Source organism: Protopterus annectens, chromosome 13.part0 (genome assembly GCF_019279795.1).
Source record: "Protopterus annectens isolate FY-2018-M chromosome 13.part0, PAN1.0, whole genome shotgun sequence".
In the NCBI taxonomy this organism is placed as follows: domain Eukaryota; kingdom Metazoa; phylum Chordata; order Ceratodontiformes; family Protopteridae; genus Protopterus; species Protopterus annectens.
This window is the reverse complement of record NC_056747.1, coordinates 1,067,068,991-1,067,088,603: the sequence shown is the minus strand read 5'-3', so window position 1 is coordinate 1,067,088,603 and position 19,613 is coordinate 1,067,068,991.

Here is a 19,613-nt window from a genome sequence, read left to right as displayed (position 1 = left end):
TGAACCAAGTAAAAGGCTTTTCTGACCACTGCCACGAGATGATGGTCAAATGTGAGATTGTTGTCAAATTGTATACCCAGGTCTCTCACCACATTTTGTGTGCTTAGAGGGTTGCCGCTAATGTGGTAATCAGTAGGGACCATGTTTTTGCCAAATGGTATAATAATACATTTTTTTGCATTTAACTTAAGGCCATGACTTTGGCACCAGTCATTTGTTGCTGTGAGACCCTGTGAAGCATGTTAACATCATTTGGGGAGTCAATGACAGCACCCGAGTTACAGTCATCTTCAGACTTGGTCAGCCAAAGGCCTTTTGCCTTTGCCTGTCCTCTGAGAAGCAGATGCCAAACAATAGGGGTTCCAGAACAGATCCCTGGGGGACACCACTAGTGACTAGTGACAGGTCTGCTGTCGGAGGTAGTGGCACCTATTTTGACCTTGTGGGTTCTATCAGTGAGACAGTTGGCCACCCACCTGATGAGATAGGGATTTACGCCAAGTTCTGTTAGCTTTTCAATGATGCCCAAGTGGTGGATTGTGTCATAGGCTTTGGCCAAGTCAAGGTAAGCTGTATGACTTTCTCTTATCCAGTGCCTTGGTGACAGTCTCAAAAAAGTCAGCCAGGTTCAACAACCAAGACCTGCTATTGATGAATCTGAACTGGGTGGAGTTGAGTGCTTGGAGATTACCTATGTCCTTGTTTATGAGGTCCATAATAATATGCTCCATGGCCTTACAGATGAGACTTGTCAAGCTAATGGGGAGATAGTTTCCAGGGTCAGTAGTGGCACCATCTTTGTGCAAAGTGGTGACAATGGCAGTTCTCCACTCTGCTGAAATTAAGTTGTATTTAGGCTATGGTTGAATAGGGTGCTCAATGGCGAGGCTAGCTCTTGCTGAAGATTTTCCAGAATATAGCCTGGGATACTATCAGGTCCCATGGAAGCTGTGTTTTTTGTCTTGGATAGGGCCTTTAACATTTGATCTATGGAGATGTGAGGTGCAGGGCAAGTATTGGGGATGTTGAATGGGCCTTTGGGGGGGTGGGGGGTGAAGTTTGCACTGAACCTGTCTGCTAGCAGGTTGGCTAAGTCAACAGGATCAGTGTAAGTGGTACCGTTAAGAACTAATTCAGAATAAACCTGGGATTTGCCATGGAGGTTTCTGATGTAACTGAAAAAGGCTTTGTGGTTAGCCTTTGGTTTGGAGGTTAGTTTCAATTCATAATTGGTTTTGAAGGTTTTCACTAGTGATTTAATTTGCTTGTTGAGGCTAAGGAGGGAGTTTTTCCAGTTGGGAATTTGTGCATTTTTTACCTTTGGACAACAGTTTCTTCCTTTTGCTGTAAAGCCTGTTGATAGAGGATGTCCACCACATAGGTTTGTATTTCTTTGAAGAGTTTTGAAAAAGAACCAGATGATTTTATGGAAATGAACTTGTTCATGTGTGTTTGAATGTATTTTTTAGGTATGTTCTATGTGGATGTTTTTATACCTATTAACTGTTTGGGGAATTTTATTTTTCTTGCATCATTTGAAATGTCTTAAATTTTATTTTTCGTGCATTATTTGAAATATCTTAATTTTTCGATAAGATTTTGATTGCTGGCTGTTTCATGTGTGTTAATTAAGCTTCATTTTAAAAGGAAAAGGGAGTGTTTTGTTCTGTTTGTTCACACTGAGGAAGGACACATGTCTGAAAGCTTTGTGTTTTATTAAATAAATTTCATTGCAGCAGGAAGAGTTGGTAAGATAGAAACTGCTAGTATAAAAGGGAAGAGAGAAAGGAAAATGAGTGAGAGTAGGTACTGGGTTAGTGTGAGGTATATAGAAAAGATGGAGCAGTGTAAACAGATGAAACTTGCAGGGTGAAGAGATAGTGAAGATGGGAGAAGAGTTATTGCGAAAGAAGAATAGGTATCTGGTAGCAGGAAAAGTGTAAAGAGGGCTATTGCAGGGTACTTAGAAGAAAGAAGATGTAGAAGTTGTGTGTGGAAGTAGAACATTGGGGATGGGAGAGATTTGAAGTAGAACAGATGATTGGATGGTAACAGAATGCAGAGGCAGTTAATAGAAAGTATTAGTGCAAATTATAGAAGAGAAAGAGCTTTCTATGTTCATAAACACATAAAAGTACACCAAGTAAAATGACTAAGTAAAAAGTATCACCATAAACAGCAGTGGACACAAGTGTTATTCACTTAGTGATCGCAAAAAAGAAATATATGCTTCAAAGTCATATATACATTGTACTATCAGACATTTAAAGAGGCTGAATAACAAGACATGCATTAAACAACAAACAGTAGTGGGAGCATATGGTATCAACACAAAATGTAGTCTTTGTAGTAAGAATCTTTGTGTTCAACATCTTTGTATCATGTATAGTAAGGGTTAAAATGTGAAATTGCATTGCAAGCAAAGAAGCAAGTTAAAATAAGCTGTTTTTCTTGTAAAGAATTTGCTGACCAAAAAGGAATGCACAGATGTTACCTTGGTCCAGGCACAAGCTTATCTTGTGACTGACCTCTGACCATCTAAGGCTCCAGTATGTGAATTTATAGCCTTGACTGAAATTCCTTGTCTGGTAACCAGTTACTGTATACGTGCTGAGAAGGGTATAAAAACCCATGTGAAGTGTACAGAAATTAGACTGCTGACATACCATGTACTTTGTAGCATGTCTCCATGCATGTAAAATAAACCTTTTTGCTTATTGTTATCTGTGTGATTCTTCCAGTATATGTTAAGAGTATTAAAATCTTTTGACATTTCTGGCACCCAAGACCGTGGGGCCACCTCTTCACGGTACGAATCGCATAAGAGGGACTGAAAAACCTGTACAGGAAGGGGAGAACGAATCTCGGGCTCCCTTGAACGGAAAGACCTCCGACGAAGAAGTCGTAAGTAGATGCCAGTCACTCTTAGATTTGATCCGTGGGACGGTGACGAACGGGGTGGAAGAACCGCAGAAAGGTAAGCGTAACATTTTTTTTCTTTCTTTTTGTATTGTTCTCTTTTTAAAAGAACAAAGGGACTAGTCATAAGGGAATCGTCTTTTGGTTTAATTTTACAAAAGAACGGTAGAGATCTCAGGAAAAGGAAACTAATTTTTCTCTCAGATTAGAAAAATGGGAACAGGGAGTAGTTGCTGTAGTTGCAGCGACTGCTCAAACAAAAGGACCGAGGATGAACAATATATGTTCAACCTACATCCAAAGAATTTAAAATTTCTAAAAAAATCGAAAAAGGATTATGAGTTTAGTGGAAATCTAAACAAATTAGAATGTCAAAATTTGGTAAAAAGTTTACGTAAGGATGCAGGAAATAAGGTTAAAGATCAAAAGAGAATAGGATTTCCCCAGGCTCAGAAGTGGTTAGAGGAAGCTAATAAAAAATATAGAGAACAGCTTCAAAACAAAAAAACTGGTGACTCCAGTGCAAAAGATAAATTTTTCGTCCAAAAGGACGATAATGAAACATCTGCCATCTGTCGCAAGGCGACGGCCCCACCCTTATATCCAGACCCTTAAAACCAGTCCACCTCAGTATCAGGAAAGTGAAGAAGTGAGCCAAAGCAAAACCATACCTCCTGCAGTTTTACAAAAGCAGGCGGATGACACTCTGGACCTACGAACCCGTAGTATAGACAAATCAGAATGGAAACAAAAGGAAACCGAAGTCAATTCGGCATCCATAGAGTATCCCCTCATAGAAGTAGCAAATCCGCAAGCGGGTACATTCGGACAGGTCCCACCATTTTAGTTTATCGACCCTGGACACGGGAAGACATTCGAAAAGCCGTAGAAGGAATACCACACCCTAGGTTAGATATGACCAAGTTTTGTGAAGATGTCGCAGGCATGATAGAAAGTTATAAGCTAAATGCCGTAGAGTTGGAACAAGTAGTTTGACAAATTTTGGGTCCCGACTGGCACCTGGTCTGTGGGGACTGGGATCCCATAACCAGAGTAGATAATAAGCCACTTGCCCACAATTCGGACTCATACCAAAAGCAGGTCAAGGATTTACTAGCCCGTATTTTGGATAAATGGAAGCCTAGGGCAGACTGGACCTGTATCAATAGATGTGTACAAGCAGACGATGAAAAAGTAGACAACTATTTGCAGAGACTTACCCAGTGCTTTGATAACCATAGTGGTATGCAAAAAGAAATAGATCAGTCAAAAGACTCTTCATATGGACAACAACTAAAAAATGCCTTTTTAAAAGGATGTAAAAGTGCTATTAGCAACTTTGTCCAAAAGCATATGATAGACCATCGGACGGCATGTCTGCAGCCCCTACTGGAGTATGCAAGACATGCAGAAAAATATTTAGAAGAAAAGAAAAAAAAAACAAGCTCAAACCTTTACGGTGAGCGAAGATGGGACACTTATGCTACTGCAAGGTCTGACTAAACAGGGGTAGAGGAAGGGGCAGAGGCAGGGGTAGAGGAAGAGGGAATGTGGGGCATTCCAAAGATTATGAAGGCAGACAAAAAAGAGGAGAATGTTTCAAATGTGGTAAAAAGGGACATTTTGCGAGGGATTGCCAGTCTTCTGAAAAAACTAAAACCACCCCGGATCACGGGTCAGCATGACTATATGATGGTGGTGGAGGTGAATCAGACCCGGATAAAGAGGCTGATTGGCCAGAGTCAATAAGACAGAGTGAAGAGGAAGATTTTGAGGATGCAAACGAGGAAGGTAAGGGTGAATGTGCAGGATGGGAAAATGAAATGACTGATTTTTCAGAAGAAGGTGAATATTAGGTTGTTAATTTAACAGCGCTGGCTGTAACTATGCAGCTAGAGGCACAGCCAATAATCACACTTCAAGTAGAGGGTAAGGATGTAGAATTTTTGTGTGATTCAGGGGCCTCCAGGACCCTGCTAAAAAACTCTGCAGTGCCATCCGATGTAACTTCTGATGACTATGTGTTAGTCAAGGCAGCAAATGGCCGCATTTATAAGGAACCATTATCTAAACCTTTATGGTTCATGGACCCTGAAACTAACCAAACTATCAGGTTTCGAGTCATTATCTCCAAAATTTGCCCTGTAAACTTATTAGAAAGAGATTTAATGCACGTGTTTGGCATAGCAGCTGTACCGACTGCATCAGGGATTCTAGCCAAACGAGTAGAAATTCAAGATGTTATGTTACAAGTGGGGCAGGGTGATTTACACTACTGGTACAGTAATGATCTTGTTGAAACTGGACCACAAAATGTAGTAAATGAGCTAACTAAGTTGGCCTTAAGCAAATATGGCACACAACCGCCAGTGGTAGCTAAACAACTACACTGTACAATGTATTACAGAAAGTATGTGGGACCAGACGACAAATATGAGGAGCAATTTTTTAAACACAAGGTCACAAAAATCCTGTTACAAAATCTCTATTGGGATAAATTAGGAAATTCTGCAGTTACATGCAGTCTTACAAAAGATATGCAGTTACTTTTTCGCAATAATTATTTTGCACATGTCTCTGTAACAAGGGAAGAACAAATGGCATGGTATCTGGTGGGGAGGAAAGTTACTGAATGGGCCAAAATGACACCGGAACAATTGGCATGTAAAGGAATTCAGGTACAAAGACTAAATTGGGTCACCCAGGCTAGACCAACAGTGCACCTCCGCGAAGATAGGCTAATGCCACCCGGGGGAGGGCCATTCTGACTATGTCTCCTAACCCCGCAAGAAGAATTAAAGTTACAATCAGTGCCAGACTCCTTATGGTCCCGCGGACAACACGACATTGGGCTAATAAAAACAGCAGGACAGATTAAAATAACTCCAAAATCCGATTTTAGACCTCATAAGCGTCAGTATCCATTAAGTAAAAAGGCAGAAGAAGGCATTCTACCAGTGATCACGGCTCTACTGAGAGCTGGGGTTTTAATTCCATGCACAGATTCACTGTGTAACACACCCTTGTTCCCAGTAAGGAAACTGGATGGGACATGGAGAATGGTACAGGATCTGCAGGCTGTAAATGCTGCTGTAGTGCCAAGAGCTCCTATGGTCCCAGATCCATCTGTTTTGTTAAATGATATCCTTCCCACGGATAAGTATTTTTCTGTTATTGATATTAGTAACGTGTTCTTTTCTATTCCCCTACAGGAAGATAGTAGGTTTTGGTTCGCCTTTACGTTTATGAGCAAATGGTACACATACACACGACTGCCGCAGGGATATTGTGAAAGCCCTACAATCTTTTCGCAAGAAATGTCAACAAACCTGGCACAGTTTCAACCAGAGCATGGCTGTCATCTACTATTGTACGTGGACGACATCTTACTGGCTGCACCCACGGAGCCTGTCTGTGAGTCCGAAACTATTCGATTATTGCATTTTTTGGCGAAAGAGGGACATAAGGTAAATAAATCTAAATTACAATTTTGTAAAACTGAAGTACGGTATCTAGGCTATACCATTTCAATTGCTGGTAGACAACTAGATAACTGTAGAAAAGAAGCCATTTTACAGGCACCAATGCCCAACACAAAAAAAGAAATGATGTCATTTTTAGGAATAACAAATTTTTGTCGTAGTTGGATTCCCAACTATGCAGAGGAAGTAAGTCCACTTTCAGAACTTATTTTCGCACTTCCCATGGCAGCACATGACGCGCTGCAATGGACGGATAAGGCAATACAGGCATTTACTAGGGTAAAACAGTTGATAGCAGGATCTGCAACACTTAGTTTCCCTGACTATACAAAACCCTTTGTTCAGACAGTAGATTGTAAGCAGGGCTTTATGACATCGGTTCTGTTGCAAACTTATGGGGATAAGTTAAGACCATTAGCTTTTTATTCCAGTAAATTGGACACAGTGGCACAATCTTTGCCACACTGTGTACAAGTGGTAGTCGCAGCCGCACAGGCTGTGCAAGCGTCTGCAACCCTAGTTTTGTTTCATGACCTTACCTTACGAGTACCGCACTCCATCGCGGTAATATTACTGCAGGATAAAGTTACCTTTCTCTCTCCTAGCAGACACTTATCCTGCATGACAACGTTACTATCACAACCTCACATGACCATTGAGTGATACACCACTCTTAATCCAGCCACGCTGTTACCTACAGCTGACGATGGTGCCCCTCACATGTGTTTAGATTTAATACACTCTAATGTCTTACCAAGACCAGACCTTAAGGACCAACCTTTGGCAAATTCAGATTGGACCCTGTTTGTAGATGGGTCAGCATGTAAGAATGAGGCAGGTATTACACAAGTGGGGTATGCAGTCACAACTGAGACTAAGGTACTGGAGGCAAAACCCCTCCCCAGGAACCTGTCCGCACAAGCAGCCGAATTGATTGTTTTGTCCAGAGTATGCACCATCTCCAAGGATAAGGCAGTTACTATCTACACAGATAGTCAGTATGCTTTTTCCACGGTCCATGTCTTTGCACAGCAATGGAAAAATAGGGGAATGGTTATGGCCTCAGGAAAGGATATAACCCACAAGGATTTAATCCTTAGCCTCTTACAAGCTGTCCAACTGCCACGGGGACTGGCCATCTGTAAGTGCACAGTGCACACGAATGCCAAGGATCCAGTATCACTTGGAAATGCACTGGCTGACAAAACTGCAAAAAGTGTAGCCTTAACCTCTACCTTTGCACTCGAGACCACACAGAAGGAACTTCACCCTATAGATAAATTTGATCTACAAACTTTACAGGTAATGCAGGAACTTAGTACAGTTCAGGAAAAACAGCGATGGATTAAATATGGGGCTATTCAAAAGCAGGGAGTTTTTGTAGGTCCAAATGATAAGTATGTCTTGCCAACGAACCTTTTTAGGTATGCCTCATTAGTGACGCATGGCTCATCTCATCTGGGCCCTGCTGCTATGGTTCAAATGATCCAGCAAATTTTCTGGACCAAGGGCTTTATAGCATACGCTAAATGATTTTGTTTATCGTGCCTGCTTTGTGCACGATACCATGGTGAGGGGTGCGGATAACCCCAGCAGCTTTCCCGCTGCCTCCGTATCCATTTCACACAATCTGCATGGATTTTATTGAACTAACTCCTGTTCAACAGAAGCGATTTGTGTTAGTCATTATTGACGCTTTTACAAAATGGGTTGAAGCTTTTCCGGTAGCACACCCAGATGCACTGTCGGTAGCCAAGGCCCTTACAAATAACATTATCCCTCATTTTGGGCTACCTACGCATCTATTCTGATAATGGCACACATTTAAGTAAACCAAGTTATTCAAAAGCTGGCCGCCGTTTTTCAGATCAAGTTAAAACACCATTGTGCCTACCACCCACAGTCAGCAGGGTTGGTTGAACGCCATAATGGCATTCTCAAAGGCAAGTTACGTAAACTCATGGCCGAGACACATCAGTCTTGGATAAACTGCTTACCTCTGGCACTCCTGTCCATGCGTACCACTCCCACCTCAAAAGGGGTCACACCATTTGAACTATTATATGGGAGACCTTATTACGTCCCGCAGTGGCAAAATCTTTTGCCTGCGGAACGTGAGGGGGGTGAAGAGATAGCAGATTACATGAGGAAATTGCTGACCAGGACTAACACCTCTTTAATGAATTATTGCTTTTCAGATCAGAAGAACAACAGGATCCTGGAAGTGAAACCCGGGAACTGGGTTTGGATTAAAATTGTCAAGAGGAAAGCCTGGGCCTCGCCTAAGTGGGAAGGTCCATACCAGGTTTTGATCGCAACACCTACAGCAATCCGAATCAAAGAACGAACATCATGGATCCATCTGACACACTGTAAACTGGTAAAACAGTTTGAACTGGACAAAAACTTGAGTTCCCCTGAGGAACACTGATTAGTAGTAATCTTGTTTTGTATGAGTATCTGACTATTGTAGCAATGCAGAAAAATACCGGAAGTGAGCAGCCCTTCCTACAAAAGCATTCCAAAATAATTTTGTTGTTAATAAGTGTGATTTTTACTTTTCTGTTTTGGCCGTTTTTATTTTCAAACAAGACTAGCCAAGTAAAGAGAGATGTGAATACGGCTTGGCATCCGCCTTTTAATACGTACCAAGCTATTAAGTATGCATATGCTCTATCTTTTAATGTTTCAAATTGTTGGATATGCACGGCTATCCCTACTGTACATGGTGGTCTAATGTTAGGTACAGTCCCTTTGGAGGCAAATGATACATGGACTAATTTACTATTTGAAACTTCAAATGTAGCCTTAAAGGACAAAATAGCATTACCCCTCATGGGTCGCCAGAATGGAACTGTATGTTTTCAAAGATTAGGCAAGATTAAGGTTGGATGGAGTCAGTGTAATTTAACAATAGATGGGCACTGTGCAACGAGTTTCAAGCCTATAAGAGTGCTTGTTAATAGTACAGGGCTTGTTAATGACACAAGTTTCTTTGAAAAAATGTTATCTGTGTATAATCTTTTGTTTAAAGGACTGCAAGATAAAGGAAATCATTCTGTTCCAGTTAATATTACACTTAAAGTAAATGATTGTTATTTTATCTGTGGTAGAAAATCATACAAATGGTTACCAAGGAATTGGTCAGGCAGTTGCTTTTTGGGTTATTTAGCACCAGCTATAAGACATACATTTTCTCTTCCCCAAGGTAAAATCTGAAATGTATGCGTGCTGTTAATAAACCTGTTAATCCCGTAGGTAACGTTGATGCATCCTGGATCTATCACCACGATTTGGCCCATAGTAGCAGCAAGGGGCTATCACACATGGACTTGGGCGATGATGTTATTTCCTGGGCTGGTATTCTTCCAGCGTATGGGACAGTAAAATCCATTTGGGAGCTCAGAAAACTGTCAAAACTGTTAGAAACTCTGAGCAATGCAACTTTTTCTGCGCTAGAATTGGTGACGGATGAGTTAACTGCAATGAGGACTGTAGTGTTGCAGAATCGTATGGCGCTCGATTTCACCCTAGCGGCGAAAGGAGGTACTTGTGCTCTTATCCAGGAGGAGTGTTGTTCATTCATTCCAGATAACGAACATGACATTGACAGTCATCTAGAGATCCTACAACAAGTTTCAGAACTTACAAAACCAGGACAGTATCCATTAACTGACTTTTTCCAAAATTGGTTTGGAAATTGGGGAACAGTACTTATGAATGTCTTAATTGCTATATGTGTTGGTGCCATTATATTCCTACTGTTGGGTTGTTGTTGCATTCCTTGCATCCGAATGATAATATCAAGTGTATTGTCTGCCAATGCAACTAAAGCTTATTATTCTGAATATACAGAACACGAGTCATGCGAAAACCTGTATGAATAAAATGTATTACTGGTGATACAAAGTGTTGTAAGGGGGGAAATGTAGTAAGAATCTTTGTGTTCAACATCTTTGTATCATGTATAGTAAGGGTTAAAATGTGAAATTGCATTGCAAGCAAAGAAGCAAGTTAAAATAAGCTGTTTTTCTTGTAAAGAATTTGCTGACCAAAAAGGAATGCACAGATGTTACTTTGGTCCAGGCACAAGCTTATCTTGTGACTGACCTCTGACCATCTAAGGCTCCAGTATGTGAATTTATAGCCTTGACTGAAATTCCTTGTCTGGTAACCAGTTACTGTGTACGTGCTAAGAAGGGTATAAAAACCCATGTGAAGTGTACAGAAATTAGACTGCTGACATACCATGTACTTTGTAGCATGTCTCCATGCATGTAAAATAAACCTTTTTGCTTATTTTTATCTGCGTGATTCTTCCAGTATATGTTAAGAGTATTAAAATCTTTTGACAGTCTTTCATATTAAAATCAGAAATGTAACATTGGAAATGCTGGTTACATATGACTCTGGGAGCTAGAGTAAGCCGCGTCATACAATTTGTGGAGGAATCATTATCTCTGAGCAAAAGACTAGTATTTATATGTGTATTAAGAAAAAAGATTTTCTGAAAAATACAATATCCAAACTGTCTAGAAGACAGTATGTCTGGACATGCTATCCTGATATTTAATTGCACCACAAGTAAAAGTAACACATCAACGTCTTGCTGTACAGACACTTAAACAAAGTATGAACTAATAGGGCTTAGGTCGTATCCTTTAATAAGCCATTCCATACCAAATAAATGCTCAAGATTGAAATCCATAGCTAGTAGTACAACAAATTAACTCAAGCAGTCTAGACCTTAGCACTTTACAATGTATGAATAGTCAACAACCTTACTCAACATCACTACAAGAAAGTAAATACAGTTGGTTCAAGAAACATTTTGGGATAATAATTCCAGTGGATGTAATAAATCAGCATGAACAGAGGAATCGAGACTTAATACATGCAGGTTAAACTAAAATACAGTCTTTGTACACACATCATGAGGGTATTCAATGGCCAGGCACAAAAGCTGGCAGTAGACTGGCACAAAAAAAATGAGCAAGGCATATGAATGGCACAAGGGATACTGGGAGATGAGGAGAAAGTGCAAAAAAAGTCATTACTAATCCATTTTAGTACAAATCAGTGTAACAAGGGGCGAATAAGCCAGGACCAAGTAAAATGTAGTTCACAGAAACAATCAGTAAGCAACAAAAGTTTCTCTTTTGTGCAGTTTCTTATTAAAACTTATTTCAGTGTCAGGATGTAAAGTTATGTAAAGAGTCTTATAAAGTAAAATATGTATTTGTGAATGGATAGTTAAAACTATAAGAGTCTTAGGGACTGGGGGGACAATCAAAAGGCAATAGGGACTAGGAAAAAGGAGTTAGGAGAGAAATGGTTTAGTTATAAGCTTAGGTCCAAAGAAGGGAAGGGGAGAGGGAAAATATAAGAAATAACTCATTATATCTGAGTGACACCTCCAGGTGCATCTGCAGTTAACTCCTACTGATGCCTCTAGGCATCAAATATTGCTTGTTCATATTTGCGTCAATAATTCAAAAACTATGATATGTACAAGGTTTCAAAAGATTTCATCTTAATCTTTACACAATGGCAAAGTCAACTACATTAATATTTGACCTCTGTTGCAGGTAAAGAGATATTAACTGTTGTTTTTTATGATACTAATTTATATAGATATAATTTTCACATTTTTCTAAATATCACAATGACCAAGTACACACAGAACTCCTTAGAATCATATGAACGTTCTCAACTAGATTAATAAAATGCTGCAGACAGTATGTGTATAACTTGAGTGATTGGTGAGATATTGTAAAATTGGTAACAAAATATTACAAACCTAATAGTTACTGTGTTTACTGTGACTTATAAAATTACATTTAATACCTACAACCTAAAGACTACTACCACTAAAAATAGTTTGTGCTGAAGAGTTTTCCATTTATACTTCTTTCATAACCCCTATGCTTTCAGAGATGTGAACATTTGTTTGAAATGTGAGGATATAACTTGATTCTGTCAAAATGCTTAGGCTCCGCCCATTGGAAGTTACAATGCAAACTTCCTGAGCTCTATTGGAGTGAATGACTTAAGGTGAAACCAGACAGGGGGATAAGGAAGGCTGACTTTTACCCGGTGATGTGTTATGGCAGACTAAGGCAATACAGATATTTAGAATGTAATTGAACATTGAATTAAAACCTACTTGTCTTAATTGTTTTGTTCAGTTAAACAAAATACAACTTTCTTTATTGCTATTTGTTTTTCCCACACTGCATCAGCATGTAGTAGATTTAGGGTTTTTGTTTTACAGTGAAACAGTTGGCAGAGTGGGTGTGCTAGACAGCAGACATATCACTTATTATATGCAGGTTAAAAGAAAATACAAAGTCTGCGCACACACATCATCATGGCATTTGGTGGCCAGGTGCGAGTGAAATACAAGAGTAGGCAGTAGAATGGCCACCACTACATACCTATCTACTTGTACCATCTATACAGCACATTATCAACAGCCAGAGCTACAGGAGAATATTGAGTACACCTGAGACATACAGCACCTATGAAGGGATGACATCAGCAGTGCATTGCCAAGGAGGTTTGTCTGGTAAAATGAGGTTTACAGCCATCTGGGGCAGTAAAAGTTGCCACTGCAAATGTGCTTAAAACAATCTTGAATTCATTTAAAGTCACACTTACAGAGGTTAAGCACTACTGTATTCATTCCTCTTACCCTTCTAATTACACATTCTAGATAATTGTGTAAGACATGCAAGCACTGCAGGAGAAGTCTCACATTTAATTAGCAGCAGTGCACTTGTGCAAGAATGACCACATCAGTGTTTTGCCCCAGGGATGTAGGCATAGAATATAATTTTGAAATTGTGTACTCTAACTGCTGCCCCACAAAACACCTGCCATTTGAAAAATGGAAATGTTCTCCTCTCACCCAACTTAACAGATGTTTGCAGCACTTTCCCTGTAAAAACATTAAATGGATATTTTTTTCATTCTATGACACTCCTAGAGGAAGCATTAATTATGACAGATATGGACAGAGTGTAGTCTAAATAAGATATGTTTTCTTTAAGTAATATTTAGAAAATTGTACTCATAGTATGTATAGCTACACCCTTGTGTTGCAAAAAAATTGTGGATGTTAAAGGTGTGATTAGGGGATGGTGGAGTCGTATAGCAGTTTAAAACATTTATCCAGAGAAGAAGTTGTGAAGGCACATGCTCACCTAAGTGTAAACACCCCCCCACTCTCACACAAAAGTTCTGCATGCTGAGTATTCAACCTCCTACCTACCTAGTTACACAATATTGAAAACACTGTATTAGATGCAAGTGGCAGTAAAAAGTTGAATAAGGGATCTGTGTGCACATTTAAATGTATTTTCTTCAGGGGAAGTATATATAGCAACAAGCACTACATACACACAAATCTCCCATCTTGAGAATTGAACCTCCTACTTATCTTGTTACACAATGTAGAAATCATGGTATTAGTTCAAGCACCACAGGAGAAGTCAGCTCTTTATGGGGAGAGAGTGCACTTTTGTCAGGATGACCTCATCAGTGTGTTTCACTGGGTAACCATTTGAAATGTTTGGATCCACCTCAGTGAGCCCCACAGCGCAGAGACTGAATGGCCAAAAGAATAGATTTACATTATGCTTGATACTAAGTCTGAGATGCCATTTTCTCTGAATAATTCCTTTTCTCTGTGGTATGGTGATCTCAAAGTTGGTATGTATAAGCTAGATGGGTGTGGAGGGCTTGCATAAAGATGCTTTAAAGAGAAAAGTGATTTTCGAGATTCACTCTTCTCCAGTTTTTTGGTCATTTTTTTCATGTCTTCAGCACTCAGCATTTAAATTACTGGCATTTCAATAGACAGCAGTTTCACAGAGGATGTTTCAATAAAAAGTGGGGTAAGGGAGCTGTGTGCATATTTAAATGCATTCTCTTCAGAGGAGGAGGATACATCAACTAGCATTATACACACACACACACACACACACACACACACACACACACACACACACACACACACACACACATACACATTCCATGTTAGGTATTGAATCTCCTACCTATCTAGTAATGCAAGGTTGAAATCACTGTATTATTTGGAAGTGCCACACAAGATGTCTGGCTGTTAAGGGGTGAGAGTGCATTTCTGTCAGGATTCATACTGAATGCTTCAGTAAAATGTGGAATATGGGAGCTGTGTGAAGAGTTGAATACATTTTTCTCAGGGGAAGTGCATACATCACCAAGTATTACACACAATCACACACAAACACAAATACACACACAGATCCAAATTCTCCATGTTGGGCATCAACTCTCATAGCTTCAAAGATTCAGAGTAAACTTTATTGTCATTTAGGACCATACACGTGTAGCCTAAATGACAGATTGTGCATCAGCTCCTTCTTGAGATCACATACAGAAAGTAAAACAACACATACAGGTAAAAGAATAATAAAACTGACATATACAATCCTGCTTCCATTACCCATACAAAAGAGAAGCAAAAAAAGAATCTTAATACTTAAATACAGAATAAGTATACCATCCGCAAAGTTATAATAATGGGTCTATATTAGATAATCGAACTTTCAAAAGTTCGACTGTCATATGGTCAACACCATATGATCGAAAATGTAAAAGTTTGAAAATCTAATAAAAAAAAAAATTACACAAATAACCTACCTGAATATTTTAAGCATGGGGGGCAAGCACCCTGCAACCCCCGCTCTGTAAATATACCAACTCCAAGATCGCACTGCAGTGCAGAAAAGGGAAATCTTCCCATTCTGTGCTATTCAGAGATCTCCGTTAAAATGTTCGAACTTTTAAAATTTCAATCATATGGTATCGACCATACGACAGTTGAACTTTTGAATGTTCGATCATCCAGTATAGACCCATAATAACAGCCCCATTTAAATAAAAGACACATTGCATATGCCACCTTACCTATGTTGTCTGTCTAATATTGTGCTTTTATAGGGATAATATAAATAAATATTTCACTTACTTGGAATATGGGAGGTATAAGCAATATTACAGACTATAGATGGTTGTGAAAAAAAGAAAGAGCTGACTTAGTTCTCTAGGACTTATGCCAGAGTTCAGAAGTCTGATTACTGTTGGGTAGAAACTGTTGTTGAATCTGGTAGTCTGGCAGTGGATGCTTTGATTTCTTCTACCTGATGTCAGATGCTTAAACAATCCATGTGCTGGATGCGTGGTGTCTTTTATAGTTTTGGTGGCCCTTCTGATGCTTCTTGCAGAGTAAAGTTGTAACAATGGAAGAGTAGTACCCATTATTTTCTCTACGACCCTCACCATTCTCTGTAGTGCCATCTTTTCTTTAGCTGTACAACTATCAAACCACACTGTGAAGTTGCTGGTGAGGATACTCTCAATAGCACCTCTGTAGAAGGCGGAGAGGATAGGAGGTGGGTGCTTAGCTGATTACACAATCTAGAGAGCACTGTACTACTCACAAGCACCCCTAGGTCAGTCTATATCAGTAAACTGAAAACTTAATTGAGCAAATATCTATTTTTCAAACTTACTTAAGCTCAATTAAGTGAACAATTGTTTAAGTGAATTTTATTCCCAGGGAAAAGACATGGTTAGCTATCATCATGAATTTGCCCTTTTCACCACTGTAGTACAATCTTGTAGTTGATATATTTAGCTGGGGTGTGTGGGGGCACAGCCCCCCACATTTGGGGGTGTGAGGAGCAAAGTCTCCCACTTTGCTGAGTTTTAAATTTTGGTTTGTTTGTTATGGTCAGTGGATGGACAACTGTTTTTTTTCCCTAAGAACATATTTGCTTAAACGAATGTTTGCTTAACTGAGATTTTGCTTAATTGGGTTAGACAAAGATTTGCTCAATTAAACTTTTGATTAGTTGATATAGCACCCCCCAGGAGAAGTCTGAGTTTTAAGGGGAGAGAGTGAGCATTTATCTGGAAGACCTCATCAATGTGTTTCACAGATGATGTTTTAGTAAAAAGTGAGATAAGGGGGCTGTGTCCACAATTAAATGTCTGCTCTTCACTGGAAGTGGATTCAGTACTAGTTATACAGTTTGACACACATACAGATCTAAACCTTCCATGTTGTGCATTGAACCTCCTAATCATCTAGTTATACAATCTAGTGAGCATTGTATTACTTGCAAGTGCTACTGAAGACGTCTGACTTTTAACTGGAGAGAGTGCACTTTTGTTAGGATGACTTCATCAGTGTGTTTCAGTAAAAAGTGGGATAAGAGAGCTGTGTGACATTAAAATGCATTCTCTTCACGGAGGAAAAGGATAGAATAAGCATCACGCACGCACACCCACTCACACACACACACACACACACACACACACACACACACACACACACACACACACACACACACACACACACACACACACACACACACGCACACGCACATGCACACACACTCACACACACACACACACACACACACACACACACACACACACACACACACACACACACACACACACACACACACACACACACAGTCTTCCATGTAGGGCATTAAACTTCCTACCTATTTGTGTTACAAAATCTAATGAGAGCTGTGTTACTCACAACCACTACATGACAAGTCTGACTCTTAAGGGGAGTGAATGCACTTTTGTCAGGATCACCTCAGTGATTTTCAGTGAGTGAGTTTCCCAGAGGATGTTTCATCCAAAAGTGTGATAAGAGAACAGTGTGAACAGTTGAATGTATTCTTCTCAAGAGAATTGGACACAGCACCAAATGTTGCACACAGTCTCACAGACACACTAAAACACACACGTGTTTCCCATGTTGGTCCTCAAATTTCCTAGCTATCTAATTAGCAATATATTATTACCAGACACCACATTAGTAGATTGACATCACCACATGAGAAGATTGACTTTAGCAATGTGAAATAGGCATTTAAAATTTTTACACCACTGTTTGGAAGAGATTATCTCCTCTGAAGCTGTACATGACAAAAGGAAAAGAAATGTATATGAAAGCATTAGTACATAAGTAGGCTGGCTATCTCATTAATACCATATAATAAACAGGTTATAAGTTATTATACTTGCACAAGTGGGGGATTCCCAGTCCTAATTTCATCCTCCCATCAGTTTAGGAGATCCTGTTTGCACTTTTTAATGTCACTGTAGTGGTAATGACATTTTTTCCAGTGTGTGAAACTACTGTTGCATTGGAGACAGCCTTGGCTGAGCTATTCCAAGCCTCAGCCTTATACTTAGACCCAGTATAATCCCACTGCAGCAGTCTATGTATGTAGTGCTTCATGAGGAGTGCCACAAATATCAAGGACTCCTCAATACCCCATGTTTGTGCACATAAATTAGCACCACGCTCTCCCTTGCCAACCATATCTGCAAACATCAGGCTAACAAAATATGTCTGAATTGGCGTCCATTGCATATCTCACATGTTACCTGTATTGTGCAAAGATGCACAGCCTTGCCACCTGTATTTATGCAATTGAAAGCCAATGGACTCCTTGGCAGACACATTGGCAATCCTTACATCACATAGCAGTAAAGGTGTGAAACATGGCATTGACTTTTGCCACATGTGTTATTCAACCTATTGACACAGGTTATAATGTTCAAAATGCTCTCCTGTACTCTTCCTCCCTTTCAGTTACTCTATATACTAAACCTATTCCCCAATTTGCTAACGCTGAATTAATTTTGGCCCTACATCAGACAAATAAACATAAATTCATATGTATAGCCTCCCTCCTGGTGACACTGTCCCTATCCTCGAAGATATTCTCTCCTGGTTCTCCAAAAATCAATCACAGTTGCAATGAACACTCCAAAAAAAGAAACCACCACTTGTAAAATCACAAACCTCCACTTTAATAAAATAAACAGTAACAGTAAAAATCTGTTAAGCGCTTTCACCCAGGAATCGCTCGAGCTTCATCAAAACAGTTAGTAATTAAAAATAATCAGTCTTTTATAAATATTCATACATAATTCCACCAGTAAGATCATCTCATTAATATTAATGACCGTGATGTCACTCATTTGAATTCTATACCCTTGGCTTCATAGTCACACATATCAGTTCTCAGAAAACATTAATCTCCACCGACATAACCAATGAGACTATAATCCTAGGTGACGTAAATATCAACTGGACCACTATTCAATCTCCCACAAACTTTCTAAATATAAACCACTACAACTTCTGTCAGCTAATCAACACCACTACCAGACCTACCAGGGGCTACTCCTTTGGAAGCACCCTTGACTGGATTCTGGTCTCTCACCCTCAATATATATATCCAGGAGTGGTACCCTCCCTGACTCTCTCAGTGATCACTTTCCCACTTTTGCTCATCATCACTTCTCCTTACAACTGTCTCATACCTATATCTCCACACGCTCCCTAAAAAACTTCAACCCCTTCACCTTATCTAACACACTAAAACATTTCAACTGGAGCCCTCTAAAAACTCTCCCCCTAGAAAATGCCATCACCTACTTTAAAACAACATTTATAAACCTTTTAGATAACTTTGCCCCACTGAAAACAAAAATAATTAAAAATAACACTGTCCCTTGGTTAAGCACAGGTAACTTAGCTGGCATGTGCCTCCAAGACAAAGCCTTGAAACTTCACCATAAAAATAAAACTCCCATCACCCTAAATGAATACAAAATACTTCGTAACAGAGTTAAGAAACTTATTGCTTTTGACCATAAATCCTACTTCTCCACACTCCAAAATAACCAGAAGGCAAACCCAAAAACAATTCTGGGATGGTATCACCTCCGTCTTTAACCCAGGTAGAATGGAAAACCCTTATCCCAATCCCAATGCCTCCGACATGGATTTAGCCTCTCAATTTAATTATTTCTTCATTGATTCCATAACCAAACTAACATCATCCTTCACAAATAGTCCTACATCCTCAGCTTTACCTTTCCCTACCTCTTCCTCCTCAAATATCTCCTCCTCCCAACTTCCTCCCTTCTCTGTAAAGCCAATTCCCATATCAACTATAAAAAAAACTCCTTCAGAACTTAAAACCATGCTCCAATGCCCCTGATAATATTCCTTCCTACTTTCTAAAGACAGCTGCAGATGCCATTGCCTTCCCCACCTGTATTCTCATAAATCGGTCAATCCAAGAAGGCCTGTACCCCAACTCTGGAAAAACGCCTTTATTATTC